This window comes from Rhinolophus sinicus, chromosome 3, assembly GCF_057876585.1.
Source record: "Rhinolophus sinicus isolate RSI-liver-muscle chromosome 3, RSI-T2T, whole genome shotgun sequence".
In the NCBI taxonomy this organism is placed as follows: domain Eukaryota; kingdom Metazoa; phylum Chordata; class Mammalia; order Chiroptera; family Rhinolophidae; genus Rhinolophus; species Rhinolophus sinicus.
Window position 1 is genome coordinate 149,600,859 of NC_142503.1, and position 22,448 is coordinate 149,623,306.

Here is a 22,448-nt window from a genome sequence, read left to right on the forward strand (position 1 = left end):
CAGTCATTAAATTATATTATATTATATTATATTATATTATATTATATTATATTATATTAGACCCAGTCTTATATTATAGTAAAATAAGACAGGGTCTTATATTAATTTTTGCTCCAAAAGACGCATTAGAGTTGATTGCCCAGCTAGGTCTTATTTTCGGGGAAACACGGTATATCCCCTGCCCAATTCGTATAGAAACAAACAAAAATCTTGGTATGGTTCTAAACGTTCTCCTGAATAAAGACAATAAATGTGGGAGCGGAGGATACAAAATTATTTATTCCTTTCCTTTGCCCTTGTCTCCCCTACTAAAAAAGCCAATAATGAGTAGTAAAACACTGGACCAGAGACACGGGACTGGACTAGATAGTTTAACTTGAAAGAATGGATTGAAGTGGGTATGTTGAGATTTGTAGTCCTCCAACATCAAACTGCCTCAGAACTTTTCTATTTACCCCAGCTCAGTTCTGCTATAAGGACCCTAAATAAACTTTTAAAGGAGGCAGTCTTTCTGACATCTATTTTCAGCCTCCTCTCCCCTAGCCACTCTAGGCTCTGATGCTAACAGCAATTCCAAGTTCTCTATAGATAAGTTAGTCCTATCCTCCAAAATTGTTCCTCTCCTTCACACCGAAACACCCATTTCTAGAGGATTGCTCCCAATTTTGTCAGATACAACAGATAAATTCACACCAAATCCTAATGCCAAAATATCACCCGATCACAGATGCTCCTCAACTTAACAGTGGAGTTAAGTCCCAATAAACCCATTGAACATTGAAAATATTCTAAGTCGAAAATGCATTTAGTACCCCTACCTACCAAACAGCTTAGCCTAGTCTACCTTGAACGTCCTCAGAACACTTATGTCACCCGGCCATCATTCAAAAGACGTTTCTCAGTACCTAAACTATGTCACAAGCTATGCTTGCTTACAAGGAACTGGATTCCTGATGGCAAAATTTAGAGGCGAGCACAAAGACCAAGGTGCTGAGTGCAAAGGCCAAGATGGCGATGGGGCATCCTGTCCAAAAAGACTGTGCGCAAAAGGACCAAGTGCAATAGAAGAGTAACTAAGCATGACAAAAGAATTTAATCACTCCACTCTTTGGCCTATTAAATACTATTAAAGGCTCCTTTCCCATTTGGTAGAAGGCACATTCTAGCAGGAGCTCACCTTTCTCCAGTCCTTGATCAAAGAAGAAAGCTTCTGCTCTGCTTTACCGAACTCAGTATCATTCTATTGGAGTGAACAGTACTGGGCAGAAGGACCTTGGTTTGGGTCCCTGACCCAGGAGGGTCAGTAACATACTACTACAGTTGGGCAAAAATCATCCAGCTGCCGCTGTCCAGCATCACAAGAAACTATCGCATATTACTAGTCCAGGAAAAGATTAAATTCAAAATTCAAAGTACAGTTTCTACTGAATGTGTACTGCTTTCACACCATGGTGAAGTTGAAAAATCGTAAGTGGAGCCATTGTAGTTTGGGCACCATCTGTACTTGCTTACTGCAAAAGGAAATCCTTACAATGAAGAGTCTGTCACCACCTTATCCAAGAGATCAAATTTCAGATTACTAATAGGATAACCCTACTTTATTTATCTTCTGATGTTGTATAATGTGAAGTACACTGTATGATTTATGAAGTATTCTTGCCAAAAACATTAAGCCTGCTCTATTCAAGGAATACAGGAGATCGAGGGTACAATTTAAACCCCAAGAGGAGGAAACTGTTGATAAAATACAAAATGTGGGTTATTCTACCCGACCACTGGCATGGTCTCTTCAAAAAGTCAACGTCATATCTCTATATATACATCTCTCTTTCATATGCGCATGCGTGCGCGTGTGCACACGAAGGAACTACACTAAATTAAAAGAAACTAACACACACATATGTAATGCATGATTGGATACTGGTTCTAAAATAAATGATTAAAAAGGACATTTGGGGACCACGGAGAAAATGTGACTACTACATACATATATTAGATTGTAGGAATTATTGTTTATGGTATTGTGGTTATGTAGAAAATTGGCCTTAATCTTATGCTATACATACTGACATATAGTACTTTGGTGTAAATTGTTATATCTGCAACGGGCTTTGAGAATGGTCACCAAAAATGATGTGAAATAGGTAGATACAGCAAATGTGACAAAATGGTAACAAATATTAACACTAGAGAGTAGGTATAAGTGTTCTAACGCGCCATTCTTCAACTCTTGGATGTTTTGGGGCGGGGCAGGGGGAGAATAACAGGAAAAGTAACAAAAGGTTGAGAGGTTAAGAAATGAATACTTAAAAATAACAATGTACAAGGAGGGGCAATTGAATAATATTTCTTCAATTTTGCCTCTTCTCACAGCACTCTCTCAAAAAATAAAACAAATATAGTTAACTGAACAATGAATGAGGAGTCAGAAGACCCAAGGTCCTACAAATGGTTCTATCACTTCCCAGCCATGACCTCATTAAAAAATTCTCCGAGGCGCTTTCCTCACTTTCAAAACAGTTCTGTCAACACAAACCACTGCAAAATGGGGTTTTGAGGTACAAATCATCGGGTATCAATGACAGATACAAATGCAGGATAAAATTATAAGGGTATTTGCAATGATGTTTTAAAACATCCAGAGCACAGGACCTAACAGCAAACCAGTGTCTTTACAGGCACAGTAAGTTTCTGCTTAGAGACAGGCTGAGTTGGCACAGTAATCCCCCAATGCAGGACAGCTCACAAATGCTTAGAGGTGGCTTTTGTACTTTAAAGCTCTCCTCCTACGTTTCAATTTTATACTTAATGGCACTAAAAGACGTCAAATTCTTAAGACACAGTCCAAACCTGAAAACCAAAAGTAAACAAATCTTAAGTTCACAGAATTTTAAGAAAACAACAAATCTTCTCTAACAAAGAGAATCCGTTGTACGAAGGTCTCCCGTGCTTGCAGAAGCGATTCACTTGGACGTTTCTCCTCTCTAGCAGATTCCTCCTTTAAAGCGTTAAAACTTGAGACAAGTTGGGAGGAACTCCTTCCATCTCTAGAGTAGGATAAAACCTCAGAGTAAGATCATTCTTTCCGTTTCACTAAGTGAAACCTGAAAGCTCAGGTCGAAAATTGTGTCTCCAAATCCACGTTTCTCCTCAGGGCCTTTCTCTTGGAGACAATAACGGGACGTCTACGGCAGAGCAGGGAAGTCCCTTCGACAAGAATGAGGGTGTGAACGTGCAATGACTAGTCACTGGGCCGGGGAACCTGGGCCCTACGGTCTCCGACGCCTGAAAGTTCAGAACCGCCTGAGGTCCCCACGATGGAAGAGACTCTGGGGAAAGGTGTTGTGAGAGGAGCATGGGTCTCCGCCAAACATCAGCACAAAATGTACGGAAGACCAAAGGGAGTTGGCTCCAGAGAAAAGCCAAAAGCAGGCTGGGGGCAAACAGGCGCGCGGGCCTTGGGAGGTGAGGAGGAGGCGGAGGAGGAGACGCAGGAGGAGGCGGCAGCGGCCTGCGCAGCCCCGGCCTGCAGCCCCTAGCCGGCTGCCGCGTCGCGCCGGGATCCCTCCCCCGCCAGGGCCAGCGCAAGATGGCGGGCCGGCCGCCGCCGCCGCGCAGCCGGCCCCCTCCCCCGCGCCCTGGGCGCTCTCGGCGACCCGCGCCGGCCTCGACACCCCCAGCCCAGCGCCCCCGGAGTGAGGCGGCGCAGGCCGCGCGGGAGGGCCTCTGCCTGCTGCAGCGCGGGGCGGGCGGGCGGGGGCGGGGGGCGCTTACCGTGAACGGAGCGGATCGGCCTGACTGGGGACCTGAGGAGGAGGAGAAAGAGGAGGAGGAAAAGGAGGAGCACGAAAATCTACACAGCAGCGACCGCCGCGGCTCCCATTGCGGAGCACGCAGCAGAGCCGCGGGAAGGGGGGGCGGGGGGTTCTCGTGGAGCCGGCGCGCTGCCTCATGGGTAGGCTCCGGGTCAGCCTCCGCACGTCCGGACTCCCTTTCTTCTCGCCGACGCGGGAGGCGGGCAAGGGCATGTGCACCGCGTCGCAGACCTTCGAAGGCCGCGGCACCCCGCCACGCGCCGGCCGCGGGCGACGGCCTGGGCCTGGGCCAGGGCCCCACGCGACTGTGGGTGTCGGTCTACTCGCCGGCAACCCCGGGGCAGCAATCCCGAAATCGGGAGTGCACCGAATCTGAAGGCGTGGAAACGTGAGTTCCGGGGCCTCCCTGTGTAACAGCTATTTCTCTGCAGTTTTGGAAAGTCAGAAGGTCTATGAAGAGAGGCACCATTAAAAGGAAATATGGTGCCTGCGATGCAAAGACGTAAATCGGCTGACAAGAAGTAAAGTCGGGTTCTTTTAATAATTGGATAATTTTACCAAATTTGTGTCAAACAAATGATTTTACTTTTGTCTCCTTTAATTCCTACTGCTATGTGGATTCCTGTAATAACAACAACAACAAAAAAACACGAAAGTTAAGATAAACGCATGTACAAGAACACTTGCCAAGATACGGTTGCGTAAATACTTAATAAACATTGTATTCTGTTCTTGAAGGAAAGTTTCCTCTCCCAGTTATCCCAACAAGATCAATGGCAGTAGTGATCCAGATCTCAAGAGTGAGGTTTGAAATCTTGCCTCTTCTTAGATCCTTAACACACCATCACTGCACACAGCATTGAATCACTGAATCATACTAATTCTTCCTACCTATTTGAATTAGTTTCTTCTTCCTCATCCTGACAGCTTCAAGCTCTTCTCAACTGTTTTATCATTACAGTTGCTTCCTTACTGATTCCCATTCCCAGGTCAATCTTACCCAAAGGCCACTTGTATTACCCCTAGAGACCTGACATAGATACAGATAACCATGACCTACTCTTCTCCCAACTGACCCAGGGATAGTCTGCCCAGCTTTCCCTTTCTTGCTGGCCTTGACAATAAGCTTTATAGCAAAAGACAGAGAATAATCAGTATAACAAACACAGAAAGCTAAAAGTTCAAAAATCTTGGCACATTCTTAAGTCGTTATATTTCAAATATAGTTCCTAATGGTTAGCAAAGCATGTTAAGAGTATGTAAATGAGCTTAAGAAGATTTCACTCTGTATTCTAGAGCCTGGTCCTCAGTTTGCAGAGACAGAAACTTAAAGTTGTTATCCCCCCAGAGTTCACTTAAATCCAGAGGGATGATTCATGCCAACCAAACTTACTAGAGACTACGATATGTAAACCAAAATTCCAATTTATTCCTTTTTTTCCCCCATGAAAAACATATTGCCATGAAGACCAGAAAACTTTGGTTAGCACATTTTCACTCAAAAGAAACGTTTACATGAGAACCCAAATTATAAAGGATGCCTGCCTGGTAAGTATGAAGTCAACACACAAGAAGTAATTAGATGATTTATTTGACTACTCCATCCTTAAAGCTCCTCCCTTGGCTTCTGGAATACCACTTTCTTGGTTCTCTTGACATACTTTCCACACCTTCCCATCGTTTTTTTAAGACCTTCTCTTCCTCTGACTTGTATTTTCTGTCCCTTTCCATTCTGTATGTGCTCTGTCTCCTCACAGTGCTCATTCTCCCTTAATGAGATCATGCTCCACACTCTTCCCTGACTGTAATGGTTATAGGTGATTTCACAGCTTCCATTCCACGACTGTATTGTGTTCAAGCGTGAAATTTGGGTGGAATACCTTCCCCCCAACTCCAAGAATGATCCCATTAGCCTAAAACTATCAGAAGTAGTCGCCCATCCCTTTGAACCAGTTTTTTTTTTCAAAGGCCAACCAGTGAAGCACAACATTTTTGTGGACAACAGAGAAGTTCTTTCTTTCTCTGGATGATATTGTGTTCAAATGTGAATACTAGAAGAACTACAACCTTTCTTTTCCTTTCCTTTTTTTTTTTTTTTTTTTTTTTTTTGCTACTAAGGAGAGCCAACAGAATAAAAAGCTAATGTGGAGAAGGGAGAATTGCGCTAATCAATCTTAGGGAAAGGAAGTCAATCCCTGAGAGAATCATAAACCTCCAAATCAAACCTAACCTGAACCTGTGCTACTTCTAGACTTCTTTATTATCTGAGCCAATACATTCCCTTTCCTTTTAAGCTGACGGGTTCCAGAATAAGCCACTGTGGCATAAAAAAATATTTTTAGCTCAAGGCATTCGAGTTCCTGAAATCCCTTATCTGCCTTAAAGGCAGAGCCTCCCCAAAAAAAACCTCAGTTATCATAAATCTCCTCCCTGGGAGCATCCAGGAAAGATTGCTTCTTATCACTAGAGATGAGTATTGTCACCACACATAAACAGACATTGTCTCAGAACTATCTTATCTCCCATCTATTTTCCTAATGGCCCATTTTTCTTTCCTAAAAGTCATTTGTTTTCCCTTAAGTGTCCTCTCTCCCCAACCCACCTTCTGAGAAGTACTTTGTTTTCACATAGTGCCCTTCTCCCCCACCCTGTCACCTATTGAAAGGATATATAAGCCTCAAATTCTAATCACCCCTGTGAGTCACATTTCTTTGTGAACTCCTTTACATAGTATGTAATTAAAATCTGTCTTTTCTCTTGCTAGCCTGTCTTTTGTCAGTTTAATTCACAGGCCCCCAAAAACTAAATCTAAGAAGGTAAAGTTTTTCCTTCCTGGCAAGGCCAGTTTGAGTTGGGTTTTGTGTTAACTACAACTGAAAGCAACTGTGGAAAAGACAACGATAAATATTCACCATCTTATTTGCCTCTTGTATACCCAGGAAACCCACATTTCCTAGCTCCCTTACTTCTACATCGGGCCATGTGGCTGTTTCTGGCCCGCGGAATGTAGACAGAAGCAGTGATTGCCCAATCTAAGCGTGACCCTTTAAACTTCCAGTGATTTATAGTTCCTTTTTGTTGTTTACGCATCGGTCAGATACAGAAAACTCTGAGGAGCTAAGGGATGGCAACAACATTAGATGGAGGACCCTGGGTCTCTTAATAATTGCACGAGCACATCCACCACACTGATAACTCATTTGCGCTGATTAGAGCAAAACATAAACCTTTATTGGGTTATGACACTGAGATTTCAGGGTTGTTTGTTGTATCTATGTAAGAAACATTCAAACCTGTAGAGAATTTTTATAAGAGCTTATTTGAGCCAAACTGACGACATGTGTCTGGGAGTAAGATCTCAAATGCTCCGGAGAATAACAGTTTTGCAGCTTCCTTTATGCATTTGAAATTAAGGAGGGAAGTAAGGAAGATTACATCGATGTGGAAAAAAGCAAGCAGGGGCTGGATTACAGTATAGTTAACAAAATTATTTGCTCTCTTAAGGGTGGCTTATTTCAAAGGTGTGTTAGCCTAGACACATAGAAACAATGGGCAGGGCTTGCTTAAGGCAAAGATAAACCTTTTACCAGTTATTTTCCTGGGGCATGACTACCCGTGGTGACCTGCTCAGTTAGGAATTTATGATCAGATCACCCTGTGAGGTTACTGTCCATAGTATCTTTTTTTCTACCCAGTTATAATAGCTGCAATCACTAACCCTGATTAATAATAGAAATGGTGGCCTACTATAACAAAAAAAATCTAAAATATGTGGCATTAGTTTAGCATAGCATCCATGTGGGAATTAAGGAAACATGTACCGTGTTTCCCTGAAAATAAGACCTAGCCAGACCATCAGCTCTTAAGTGTCTTTTGGAGCAAACATTAATATAAGACCCAGTCTTATTTTACTGTAAGACCGAGTCTTATGTAATACAATAATATAATACCAGGTCTGGTCCGGCTAAGTCTTATTTTCAGGGAAACACAGTAGTTGGCTGGGTAACTGAAGATTCATTTTAGGCAGTGGCTACACTGCTGCCTACAATACCTTAGAAGGCAGATCAGTACAAGTACATAATTTGTTGCTCTAAGGGAAGAGTTCAGAAAGCAATATTATTAGTGGATTTGGTGATTTTTTTTATGTGTAAATTAGCAAGGTACTACCAGAAAGAGATAAGCATAGAACAGAATTAACAAGTTTACAAATAGAAATGAATGGGTGTGGGGACAGAGCCCCAAAGAGCAGTTTCCAGGCTCTCGGCCTCACATAGAAAGGTGCTGACTCAGGTAGTAAATGGCCATCAACTGTGATTGCATGGCCATCAGCTATGGCTAGTTGGCCGTCAGCTGTAACCAGTGGGCCATTGGCCATTAATTTAACTGCTGTAGCTACACTAGCAGAAAATGGGGGCTGGCAAGAAGATGGTGGCAGGGCTGGCAAGCATGGATTGCAGTTAGCACGGCGGAGTGCGGGTTGCGGATTGTAGAGAAGTGAACAGCAGGTTGCAGATAGTGTGGCTCCTGCTTCCTGTGTCTCCAACCCAGCTGCCAGAGAGACTATAGTGGTATGACTCCCCTATCTATGGCTCCGTGGTGTGTTCCTTTTTGGCCTCAGCATGTCCTGCGTTCTTATGTGGGGAGCGGGAGCAGAGACCCCGCTGGACGCCCCACACAACAATGGGAATAAAGTCCAGTATTTGGAGGGCTTGCAGGATTGGAAAATACAATACTTCTTAGATTCCAAAGAGAGAAGTGACTTTAAAAAGGTTTGAGCAAAAAAAGCCCCAGTACGATGTGAACAAAATGACTCAGCCTATGATTTGAACAAAATGACTCAGCACTTACAAAAACATCAGACTACACATGTATCAGATAGCACCTATTGTTTCAGATAGCCTCAAAATAGCAGCGGTTATTTTTCCCCTAGCTTGATAGAGGTATAACTGACCAATAAAATTGTATACACTTAAAGTGTATATAACATGGTTTGATATACATATCCATTGTGAAATGATTACTACAATCAGGTTAATTAACTCATCCATCACCTCACATAGCTGTGTGTGTGTTGAGAAAGCTTAAAATCTACTCAGCAAATTTTATGTACACAATACAGTATTATAATTTACATTAGATCCTCAGAATTTAGTCATCCTATAATTGAAAGCTTGCACCCTTTGACCAGCATCTTCCCAAAGTAGCAGCTATTAAACTGAGACAGAGATTTGGTCAAGGAAGTAGAGAAATAGGCAGCTTTTTGAACTATGTCTCCAGAGGGAATATTGTTGGTGCTTCAACCATTACTGTTGACATTTACCCATCTTTTTTGGGTGCTCCCTTTGCACCAAGTTTCACTGTGCTCTTACATCCAGTAGCCAGGATCGGCAGCTTTTTCAGAGGACTACACTTAGGTTATTGGAGCCACTTGGCCTGCCTTCACAGAGACGGGAAGTACCTGAAAATTTATATGCCCTTACTTACGGCCAGCTCTTAACCAAGGACTGATAAATGCAGGAGTGTGAAAGCCCTAATTCTCCTGTCTTGGGTGGGAAAAACTTGGAGACATAATTTATACTCCAGAATTCCCCTACAGGGTCAGGCTGATGCTACCCCCTAAGTATTTTGTCCAAAGTTGTACCCTTGCTTATGTGCATATTAAGCTATTACCCCAGCTCCAAAGCCACCTTTCATAACTGAACTTTGTGATGCTCTGTGCTGGGAATCTTCAAGCCAGTTTTTTGCTTTGCCAGCTGCTTCCTGTTATGTTCTGCCAATAGAGGACACTAAAGGGAGACTGCAAGGCTGAAGGAGGAAGAAGGGATTGCTTCTTATTCCCATTTACTTCTATTTGCTTTATGTTCCTAATGAGAAATAGTGAAGAAATAAAATGGAGTCACTATAGTAAACCTGCTAAATTACTAAATTCAAGTAAGTTGAAGCATGAAAAAATGATTCTATTCTTGTTTGAACTAGCCTGGGAACTTAAACTTTTGAACTTTCCAGTACCGCATAAATGCCTGGATATATGTCATGCGGGGCGGCCTGCGGGGTCTCTGGTCCCGCTCCCCACATAAGAACGCAGGATATGGTGAGGCCAAAAAGGAACACCCACGGAGCCATAGATAGGGGAGTCATACCACTATATTCTCGCTGGCGGCATCCACCTCTCTGCAATCCGCGCTTGCTAGCTCAGCCACCATCTTCTTGCTAGCCCCCATTTTCTGCTAGCGTAGCCACAGCAGTTACATTAGTGGCCAATGGCTCACTGGTTACAGCTGATGGCCAACTAGCCACAGCTGATGGCCATCCAATCACCGTTGATGGCCATTTACTACCTGAGGCAGCACCCTTCTATGTGAGGCCGAGAGCCTGGAAACTGCTCTTTGGAGCTCTGTCTCCACAATATACATCAAACCTCCAGATAACCTTCAGATTACCTCCTGAAGGACTAAGGAAAAAATGTTCACGTATCCAGACCACCTGACATCTAGAGGATTACCATCTGGGACAAATCCAGAGGCTAAGAATACAGAACTAATTCCTCTAAAAAGGTACTTTTTACGATAAGAACTCAGCTTTTCTTTCTTCTTCAGACACTCTGGGTATTGCCTAGTTGTGTTTCCGGTTTGCAAACTCTAAGACCCTTGAATAAATCTTTATCATTTATTTCTAGCCAAAGCCTCCAGACTTTTTTTTAATTAATTTGACACTGTGATTATGAATCCAGCAAGTTTTATCAGGCCCAGCAACAGTTCATCCCAGTCGGTTGCAGAGGCTGAATCCAGTTTATAGTTTTCCCAACACTTGCAGAAACCTCACAGAGAGGTCAACACCAGCCATCATCACCACCTCCTCAGAGGTCTGGGTTCTCCTTCTTCTCCTTCTCCTTCTTCTCTCTCTCTCCCTCCCTTCTCTTTTTTCTTCCCTCCCTCCCTCCAATACAGCAAGAAGGCGGCTGCCGACAAGACTAGAAGCAGGTCCTCACCAGATATATTGGATTTCCTAGCCTCTAGAACTGTGAGAAATGTTTGTTGTTTAAGTCATGCAGTCTATGGTATTTTTGTTGTAGCAGCCCAAACAGACTGACACTGTTAGTGATTCAAACCTCTTCTCTTTGTTTCCTCACTGTAGAGCTGGTAACTGCTTCCTGTAGTTGCTACCTCTGTAATATTTAGTGTCCTCTTTTTGCCTTTAACAATTTCTTTATTTTAAATTGTCTCTGTTAAAATAACTAGTATGCTTCTGTCTCCTAACTGGATCCTGAGTGGTACACTTCGTTGCTGCTTCTTCCCTGTCCAGCTTCTCCCACTCCCATACAGTGTTCTTAATAAATCATTATTCACAAATCCTCTTCTCAGGATCTACTTCTGGGAACTCAATCTAAAACAGTTTCAGAAAGAACTTCGGGTGTTGTTAATGGCATATTGAACTGACTGGAAACAAATTGATAAGAAGCCTACTACATATTTGAAGGAATTGTATTGCCAAAGCAACCGTGAACCTACTCTAACATCATTTTTAATTGTTCAAACTGTAAAACATCTTTGGCTGACCCCCTAGCCTCTTCAAGTATGAAAGCTATACAGTCTCCAATGAGAGCAAACTCTTATTCAGATCCAGGCATGGAAGACTTCCCTAAGGGCAGACCCAGCAGTCATAGTGTGTGTGATGGTTAATTGTATGTGTCAACTTGACCAGGCTAAGGCATGCCCATATAGCTGGTAAGACATGCCTAGGTGTGTCTGTGAGGGTATTTCCAGAAAAGATTTGCATTTGAATCAGTTGATTAAGTAAATAGAGAACATTTCCTTCACCAGTGTGGGTGGGCATCATCTAGTCTGAGGAAGGGTGAATTTGTTCTTTCTGCTTGAGCTGAAATGTGCACCTTCTCATGCCCACAGAGTATTTTGAAGGCCTAGAAGATGATGGAGGCACTGGGTAGAAGTAGCGTGGGGTTGCTGAATGATAATGGAACAGAAACACCTCCCCCACCAAATACATCAATCAACACTAGACTATGAGGTGAGTGAGAAATAAACCTTAATATGTTAAGTCACTGAGATTTGGGGATTATTTGAGTAGCTAGTATTAGTTACCTAAATATATTGTTACTAAATTTGCCTGTGACATTGATTTAACCATATCCTCATGATTCCTGAATTTCTATTTTCAAAGCACATCCCTCTCCAAAGCATCAGAGCCATATATCTTATCTCCAGCCTAGTTCTGTGTGATTTTGGAAGTTATTCTTGACTGTGTGGTGCCTAAGATTGGTTTTTAAGCCTTTACAGACTAACCAAGAGCTCCTAAATAAATTTCTTTTCTGCTTAAATAAGCCAGAGTCTATGTCTGTTGCTTACAACTAAGAACTTGATTTATATAATACTCTCCTTGCTTGCTCCCATTGCACTTCATATGTGTGAGTTTGTGTTATTGTTCAGTAAATACTTCTATATACTCCTGGTATACTTTCCTGCCCTACTGGTGTTTGACTTGACCATACGTGTTGCTTTGCCCAATGAGATGTCACCATTTGTAATTCAAACAGAGGCTTAAAATACGCTTGTGTGTTTGAGCTTTCCCTCCTGTACTCCGATGATGACAAGAGCATATCCCAGGTGGCTGGTGATTATTCAGCCTGGGCCCCAGAGTGAGACACAGAAAGCAAACCACATACTTCAAGAAGCCACTGATTCAAAGACGAGGGACACCTGGAGCAACCTTACACCCACTCTTTAATGTCAGGCTCAGAATCTGGAGTGTAGAATCTCCTACAGACCAAGGAGCAAGAAAATAAGCTTGCTATTTAAGTTGCTGCATTCCTTTTTATCTTTTTAAGTTGAGGTATAATTGACATAAAACATTAGTTTCAGGTGTACCAATCATGATTCGATATTTGTATGTATTGCTAAATGATCACAATAGATCTAGTTAACATCTATCATCATCCATAGTTGCAAAAGTTTTTTTCTTGTGATGAGAACTTTTAAAATTTACTCTCTTAGCTACTTTCAAATATGCAGTACGGTATTATTAACTATAGTCACCATGCTATACATTACATCCCCATAACTTATTTATTTTATAACTGGAAGTTTGTACCTTTTGATTCCCTTCACCCACTTTGCCCGCTCCCCAATCCCTGCCTCTGGTAGCCACCAATCTGTTGTTTCTGTGAGTTTGGTTTATTTTAGATTCCACATATAAGTGAAATAATACAGTATTTGTTCTGATTTATTTCACATATCATAATGCCCTCAAGTTTCACCCATATTGTAGAAAATGGCAAGATTTTATTCTTTTATGTCTAAATAATATTCCATTATATATATCGCATCTTCTTTATCCATTCATCTGACAATAGATTCTTAGGTTGTTTCCATTTCTTGGCTATTGTCAATAATACTGCAATAAACGTGGGGATGCATATTTCTTCTCTAGTTACCGTTTTTGTTTCTTTGTTCCCTTTTCGCCACATCCTCAACAACACTGGTTATTTCTTGTCTTTTTGACAATAGCCATTCTAATCGGTGTGAAGTGATATTTCCCTGTGGTTTTGATTTGCCTTTCCCTGATGATTAGTGATGTTGAGCATCTTTTCATGTACGTGTTGGCCTTCTATATGTCTTCTTTGGAAAAATGTCTATTCAGATCCTTTGCCCATTTCTTAATTGGATTGTTTGTTTCTTTTTGCTATTGAGTTGTATGAGTTCTTTATATAATTTGGATATTAATCCTTTATCAGATATATGATTTATAAATATTGTCTCCCATTCTAAGTTGCTGCCTTCTTATGCAGCATTGCATCTATAGCTGACTAATCCAGTATATAGTAATTATTAATAGTTATAGCAATAGTCAGCCTATATTGTAATACTGGTTTATCAGTCTATTGACCTCTACTAGACTGTAAGCTTATTGCAGGTGGAGACTGTGTCTTATTGGCCTTTTGTTTTCAGTACTTATCACAAAACCTATACCAAATTTCAATGAATTTTTAAAAATTTATTGGGGTGACAATGGTTAATAAAATTACACAGATTTCAAGTGTACAATTCTGTAATACATCATCTATATATCACATTGCGTATTCACCACCCAAAATCAGTTCTCCTTCAATCACCATATATTTGACCCCCTTTACCGTCTTCTAATATCCCCTCTCCCCCCTTTCCCCCTGGTAACCACTAAGCTATTATCTGTGTCTATGAGTTTTTGCTTCTTTATTTGTTTGTCTTGTTCCTTTGTTGCTTTCAGTTTTATATCCTACACATGAATGAAGTCATATGCTTCTCAACTTTTTCTGTCTGACTTATTTCTCTTAGCATAATAATCTTAAGATCCATTCATGATGTTGGAAATGGCAGTATTTCATCTTTTCTTATGGCAGAGTAGTATTCTATTGTGTAAATACACCACATCTTTTTTATCCAATCATCTATCAAAGGATACTTTGGTTGTTTCCATCTTGGCCACCATAAATAAAGCTGCAATGAACATCAGAGCACATATATTTTTGTGGATAAATGTTTTCAGATTTTTTGGTTAGATACCCAGGAGAGGATTTGCTGGGTCATATGGTAAATGGTGCTGGGAGAATTGGAAAACCACGTGCAAAAGAATGAAACTAGACTGCTGTCTGTCACCATGTACCAAAATTAACTCAAAATGGATCAAAGACCTAAACATAAGACCTGAAACAATAAACTTCATGCAAGAAAACATAAGTACTAAACTTATGGACCTTGGGTTCAAAGAGGATTTTATGAATTTGACCTCAAAGGCAAGGGAAGTAAAAACTGAAATAAATGAATGGGACTGTATCAAACTAAAATCTTCTGTACAGCAAAAGAAACCATCAACAAAACAGAGAGGCAACCAACCGAATGTGAGAAGATACTTACAAACAGTGCCTTCGATAGGGGCTTATATCCAGAATATATAAGGAACTCATCCAACTCAACAACGAAAAGACAAACAATCTAATTAAAAAATGGTCAGAGAACCCGAAGAGACATTTCTCCAATGAGGACATACAGATGGCCAATAGACATATGAAAAGATGGTCAACATCAATAATCATCAGAGAAATGCAAATCAAAACCACAATGAGATATCACCTCACACTGATTAGAATGGCCATCATCAACAAGACAAATAATAAGTGTCAGAGAGGATGTGTTGGGGGCGGGGGAGAGAACCCTCATATACTGTTGGTGGAAATGCAGATTGGTGCAGCCTCTATGGAAGGCAGTGTGGAGATTTCTCAAAAAATTAAGAAGGTAATTACCATATGACCCAGCAATCCCTCAGTGAATGTTTAATGAATGAACGAACAAATAAATGAATGATAGTAAGCATTCTAAGAAACTGCATTTTTTGTCTATTGTACCACTATAGGAGCCTTGTAGAACAACATTTCTTTATTAAAGGATTTCCTTCTTCAGTCAAAATATAGTAAAATTGATTAGATTAAGCTGGATTAACTAATTACATAGCAATACAACCAATTTTCCCCAAGACTACTCTCTCTTTTTCTTGGAGTTTTGGGTGCTCCTCAAAGAGGTGAGAACACAGGAACAGCTCATAATAAATATGTTCAATGAACTTCATTTCAATTTTCTTTCCAAAACTCCTTAGTTAACAATTTACACATAAATTCTGCTACTACTACTTCTATTGGAAGTTGTTACTTCATGATGTATGGATTGTACTAGCTTCATTTTCAAATATTAAGCTAATATTTTTGTTTTCAAATTTGGCCTTATTTGGTAGTATCTCACTGTCACTCCCATTCACCAAATATCTAACCTATAGCTAAGACAATAAAAATTCATTAAATAAACTTGACATTTTACATTAATGTTTTCCTGAATATGTAAATTTTTGATGCAATCATTTTGATTACGGACATTTTAATACAGACTAAAATAGAAACTCTTATACTTATTTTTATTTTGAGAAAATATACAAAATTATTGTTCTCAACCTATTCCTAAGCCTCATACAATTGCTGGCGTCCTCTATTGGAGTAATGATCAGGAATGTGATGAGGCTCAGAGATAAAGCAAGTGTAAGGAATGAGGTGTAAACAACCAAGAGTTTATATTTTGTCATGACCATGACCATTTTTATGATTCTGTAACAACTGCATCAAATTGGCCATGTCAAAAAACAGAATTCAAAGATATGTGTATGTCCTATCCCCGTGGCTCAGTTTAAGTCCTGAAGTATCGGTAGGGAACTGAATCATAAATAAACTGAATCATAAATTACTAGTGATAATATTTCTAAGTGATAAGCAGGTGGAACTATATAATATAATCTATAAATATGTTGATTGAGTACACATGAGCAGCATTTACTCATGAAATAAAAATAAGACATTTAGTCAAAAATATTTAATAATATACATAATCATATTTATGCAGCATAATGAAACAAATGACAAAAAGTTTACAAAAATGATAATCTGTGTTTTTCCCAGTTTACTGATAAAACGAACATGGCATAAGTTTAAAGTGTACAACATGATTTTACATTTTGTATATATTGTAAAAAGATCACCACAGTAATTTTATTTAGCATCCATTACCTCACATAGTTACTTGTTTTTCTTGTGACAAGAACTTTTAAGATCTATTCTCTTAGCAGTTTTTAAGTATATAATACAGTATTGTTAATTATATTCACCAAGTACATCACTGGACATTACATCCCCAGAACTTATAACTGGAAGTTTGTACCTTTTGACCTCCTTCACCCATTTCCCCTACTCCCAAGGTCCTGCATCTGGCAATCACCAATCTATTCTGTTTCTAAGTTTGATTTTTTGTAGATTCCACATATAAGTGAGATCATATGTTTTTGTCTTTCTTTATCTGATGTATTTCACTTAGCATAATGCCTTCAAGTTTCATCCATCTTGTTGCAAATGCAGAATTTCCTTATTTTTATAGCTGAATAATAGTCCATTTTATGTACACACACACACATATCACATTTTTCATCTGAAAATACACATTTCATGTCTTGGCTATTGGAAATAATGTTGCAGTGAACACAGGGCTTGCAGATATCTCTTTGAGACAATTACATCATTTGGATATATACCCAGAAGTAAAATTGCTGGATCACTTAGTAGATCAAAAAATCTTAATTTTTTGAAGAACCTCCATACTGTTTTACATAGTGACTGCACCAATTTATAGTCCCACTAACAGTGCACAAGGGTTCCCTTTCTCCACATCTCCCCAGCAAACCTATTATCACTTGTCTTTCTCATAGTAGCCATCCTGACAGGTATGAGGTGATATCTCATTGTGGCCTTGATTTGCATTTCCCTGATGTTTAGTGATGTCAAACATCTTTTCATGTGCCTGTTGGACATCTCAATATCTTCTTTGGAAAAATGTTTATTCAGGTCCTCTGCCCCATTTTCTAATTGGATTGTTTTGTTATTGAATTGTGTGAGTTCTTTATATATTTAGGATATTAACACCTTATCACATATGTGGTTTGCAAATATGTTCTACCATTTTGTAGGTTCTCTTTTTATGTTGTTGATTGTTTCTTTCACTGTGCAAAAGCTTTTTTAGTGTGATGTAGTTTCATTTGTTTATTTTTGCTTTTGTTGCTTATGCTGTAGTTGTCATATCCAAAAAACAATCATTGTCAAAACCAATGTCCAAGACCTTTTTCCCTGTTCTCTCTTAGGAGTTTTATGGTTTCAGGTCTTACATTTAAGTCTTTAATCCATTTTGAGTTAATTTTTGTGAGTGGTGTAACATAGGGGTCTAGTTTCATTCTTTTGTTTGTTTTGTTTTGTTTTTATTAGTTTCAGGTGTACAAAGCAACATAATAATTAGACATTATAATTAGACATTACCCTTACATTAAGCAACACAATAATTAGACATTACCCTTACAAAGCGATTACCCTCCTCCCTCAAGCCACTACCACCCTAACATCTTATATAACTGTTACAATACCATTGACTATCTTCCTTATGTTATACTCCACCTCCCATGACTATATATATATATATATGTGTATATATATATAAAATATATATCATATATTATATATGATGTATTTTTTAATTATAGTATATATGATAGCATATAGTATATATATGATATATATCATACATATTATATATAATATCATATATTATATTATAGGTATTATATATTTTTTTTAATTACAGTTGGCATGCAATATCATTGTACTTCAGCTTCAGCTGTACAGCACATTGGCCAGGCATCTACACATTCTATGAAGTGATCCCCTTGATAAGTCCAGTGCCCATCTGGCATCCTATATAATCTTTATTATATTGTTGATTATATTCCCCATACTGTATTTCATATCCCCATGACTATATTGTGCCTACTAATTTTCACTTTCTAATCCCTTCATCCGCTCCCCATCCCCTCCCCCCTCCCATCTATCCACCAACAGGTTTTTTTCCTAGTCTCTAAGTCTATTTCTGGTTTGTTATTCCGTTCTTTAGATTCCACATATAATGAGATCATATGGTATTCGTCTTTCTCAGTCTGACTTATTTCACTTAGCATAATATTCTTAAGGTCCATCCATGTTGTTGCAAATGGTAAGATTTCATTCGTTTTTGTGGCCAAGTAAACTCAATTGTATAAATGTACCACTGTTTCTTTATCTAATTGTCTATTGATGGACATTTCAGTTGTTTCCATATCTTGACTATTGTGAAAAGTGCTGCAATATACATAGGGGTGCATATATTTTTTTCGAATTACTGTTTTGGATTTCTTTGGATAGATACCCAGGAGTGGAATTGCTGGGTCATAAGGTAGTTCCATTTTCAATTTTTTGAGGTGCTTCCATACTGTTTTCCATAGTGGCCGTACCAATCTGCAATTCCACCAACAGTGCACGAGGGTTCATTTTTGTCCACATCCTTGCCAACACTTGTTTGTTGATTTATAGATGATTGCCATTCTGACAGGAGTGACATGGTATCTCATTGTGGTTTTTATTTGCATTTCTCTAACGATTAGTGATGTTGAGCATTTTTTTTTAAATTAAAGTTTATTGGGGTGACAATCGTTAGTAAAGTTATATAGGTTTCAGGTGTACAATTCTGTAATACATTATCTATATATCACAGGGTGTGTTCACCACCCAGAGTCTGATGTTGAGCATTTTTTCAGGTATGTTGGCCATCTGTATGTTCTCTTTAGAGAAATGTCTCTTCATGTCCTCTGTCCATTTTTTAATAGGGTTGTTTGTTTTTTTGGTATTGACTTGTATGAGTTTTTTTAATATAAATTTTGGCTATTAACCCCTTATCAGATGTATCATTGGCAAATATCTTCTCGCACTCGATAGGATGACTTTTTGTTTTATTGATGGTTTCGTTTGCTGTGAAAAACTTTTTTGTTTGATGTAGTCACTCATATTTGTTTTTCCTTTTGCTTCCCTTGCCCAAGGAGATATATCAATAAAAAAATTATTAAGGGTAATGTCTGCTAATTTACTTCCTATATTTTCTTCTAGGACTTTAATGGTTTTGGGTCTTACATTTAAGTCTTTAATCATTTTGAATTTATCCTTGTATATGGCGTAATAAGGTAGTCCAGTTTCATACTTTTTGCATGTATCTGTCCAGTTTTTCCAGCACCATTTATTAAATAGACTGTCTTTAAGGGGTCTAGTTTCATTCTTGCATATTAACATCCAATTTTCTCGGCACCATTTTTTGAGAAGACTATCTTTACTCCATTGAGTATTCTTGGTTCACTTGTCAAATATTAGTTGACTGTACATGCATGAGTTTAATTTTGGGCTCTCCATTCTGTTCCATTGGTCTAAGTCTCTGATTTTATGCCAATATCATACTGTTTATATTACTATAGTTTGGAAATATAGTTTGAAACTGGGAAGTGTGATGCCTCCAGCTTTGTTCTTCTTCAGATTACTTTTGCTATTCAGGGTCTATTGTGGTTCAGATGAATTTTAGGTGTATTTTCCTCTGTGAAAAATGTCATTGGAATCTAGGTAGGACTGTATTGAATCTATAGATGGCTTTGGATAGTATGGACATTTTAACAATATTAATTCTTCAAATCCATGAACACAGGATATCTTTCCGTTTATTTGTGTCTTCAATTTCTTTCATCAATGTGCTATAGTTTTCAGTATACAGGCATTTCACCTCCTGGTCAAATTTGTTCCTAAGTATTTAATTGTTTTTGATGCCATTGTAAATATGATTGTTTTCTTTAATTTTTCAAATAATTTATTGTTAATGTATAGAAATGCTACTGATTTTGTATCTTGCAACTTTACTGAATTTATTAATTAGATCTAACAGTTTTTTCATGGAGTCTTTAAGATTTTCTCTATATAAAAGCATGTCATGTGCAAACAGAAATCATTTTACTTCTTTCTTTCCAATTAGGATGCCTTTTATTTATTTTTCTTGTCTAATTGCTCTGACTAGGACTACTAGCACTTGGTTCAGTAGGAGTGGAGAGGGTGGGCACCCTTGTCTTACTCCCTCCTGATCTTAGCTTTCAATTTTTCACCATTGAATATTATGTGAGCTTTGGGCTTGTCATACTAGTATATGGCATTTATTATGTTGAGTTATGTTCCTTCTATACCTAATTTGTTGAGAGTTTTATCATGAATCAATGTTGAATTTTATCAAATGCTCTTTCTGCATCTATTGAGACGATCTTATAATTTTTATTCTTCATTCTAGTAATGTGGCATATCACATTTATTGATTTCTGTCTGTTGAACCATCCTACCCTCCTAGAAATAAATCCTGTTTGATCATGGTGTATGATCCTTTTAATATGCTGTTGAATTCAGTTTTCTAGTATTTTGTGGAGAATTTTTGCATCTATATTCCTCAGGGACATTGTCTTATAGTTTCCTTATCTGACTTTGGTATCAGTGTAATGCTAGCCATGTGAAATAAGCCTGAGAGTGTTCCTACTGCTTTACTTTTTTGCAAGAGTTTAAGGATTGGCATTAGTTTTTCTTTAAATGTTTGGTAAAATTCACCAGTAAAACCATCTGGTCCTGGGTTTTTCTTTGTTGGAAGGTTTTTGATTACTGATTCAATCTCCTTTCTCTTTATTGGCCTGTTCAGATTTTCTGTTTTTCCACAATTCAGTCTTGGTAGGTTGTATGCGTGTAGGAATGTATCCATTACTTGTAAGATGTCTAATTTATTGGCATATAATTGTTCATAGTAGTCTCTTATGATCCTTTGTATTGTCATATCAGTTGTAATATCTCTTTTTATTTATAACTTTCTATTTGGGTCCTCTCTCTTGTTTTGTTAGTCTTGCTAAAGGTTTGTCAATTTTGTTAATATTTTCAAAGAACCAACTCTTAGTTTTGCTATTCTTTCCTATTGTTTTCCTATTCTCTATTTCACTTATTTCTGTCCTAATCTTTATTATTTCCTTCCTTCTGCTAACTTTGGGCTTAATTTGTTCTTATTTTTCTACTTCCTTGAAGTGTAAAATTGGAGTGTTTATTTGAGATCTTTCTTTTTTCTTGATGTATGCATTTATCACTATAAACTTCTTCCCTCTTAGAACTGCTTTCGTTGCATCCCATAAGTTTTAGTATATTGTGTTTCCATTTTCGTTTTTCTCAAGATATTTTTTTAATTTCCCTTTTGATTTTTTCTTTGATCCATTGTTTGTTCAGGAGTACATTGTTTAATTTCCATGTATTTGAGACTTTTCCAGCATTCCTCCTATTATTGATTTCTTGTTTATATCATTGTGATCAGAAAAGATACTTGGTATGATTTCAGTCTTCTGAAATTTTCTAACTCTTGTTTTGTGGCTTATCACATGATATATCCTGGGGAATGATCTGTGTGCACTTGAGAGGAATGTGTATTCTGCTACTGTTAGATGAAATATTTTGTATATGTCTGTTGTATCCACTTTGTCTATAGTGTTGTTCAAATACAATGTTTCCCTATTGATTCTGTCTGAGCTATTCATTGTTGATAGTGGGATGAAGTCCTCAACTACTATTGTATTGCTGTTTATTTCTCCTTTTAGTTCTATTAGTATTTGCTTCATATATTTAGATGCTCTGATATTGGGTGCATAAAAATTTAGATAGTATTTTTAAATGTATCTATACAATGCTTTTTTCAAAAAATAAAGTATATAAAGATACAAACACTATGGCAAAATGAAATAAATTAAAAATAAGAAAATAAGTAAAAAGTGAAGGAAGGTTAGAAAAATTTCATGTCCTAATGCAAAAAGAAAATTATTTTCTTAGGAAAGCAAATCTATGCTTGAATTAAAAACAGAAAATAATTCTCCATTGGGTCTTCATAGGCAAGATTCTGTGTATGGTATGCCTTAATCCAGGAGTACATTTCACTATATACAAAGAAATGGATGAATTACAAATCCCTTAAGCAATCCTCCTTAGTGTTCCTTTCAGCTGAGCTTAAAAAAAAATAGTGAACAGCTCTGAATTTGAGATTAATCCCCCTGAGAAATACCTAGAATACTGCTATTCATTGTCACTAATTAAGTACAGAGCCTTATGTTTTAATAATTAGCAGAGCTATGGGGTGGCACTGACATTTTCTA

The 22,448-nt window shown here is 38.4% G+C and overlaps 1 protein-coding gene and 1 long non-coding RNA gene across 10 annotated transcripts in view; one reads left to right on the top strand and one right to left on the bottom strand.

Moving 5' to 3' along the window:
- The window catches only part of ZNF280D (zinc finger protein 280D), a 105,024-nt gene extending 101,069 nt beyond the window's left edge, over positions 1 to 3,955 (bottom strand). For all 9 annotated transcript variants that reach the window (XM_074327703.2, XM_074327704.2, XM_074327700.2 and 6 more), the window contains exon 1: positions 3,775 to 3,955. The gene's annotated coding sequence lies outside the window, so the exon portion shown is untranslated. The remainder of the gene's footprint in view (positions 1 to 3,774) is intronic.
- Positions 3,949 to 22,448, top strand: part of LOC141570584 (uncharacterized) — a 46,138-nt gene continuing 27,638 nt past the window's right edge. The window contains exons 1-2 of the long non-coding RNA XR_012494748.2: positions 3,949 to 4,203; positions 11,720 to 11,840. This is a non-coding gene — a long non-coding RNA (uncharacterized LOC141570584). The remainder of the gene's footprint in view (positions 4,204 to 11,719; positions 11,841 to 22,448) is intronic.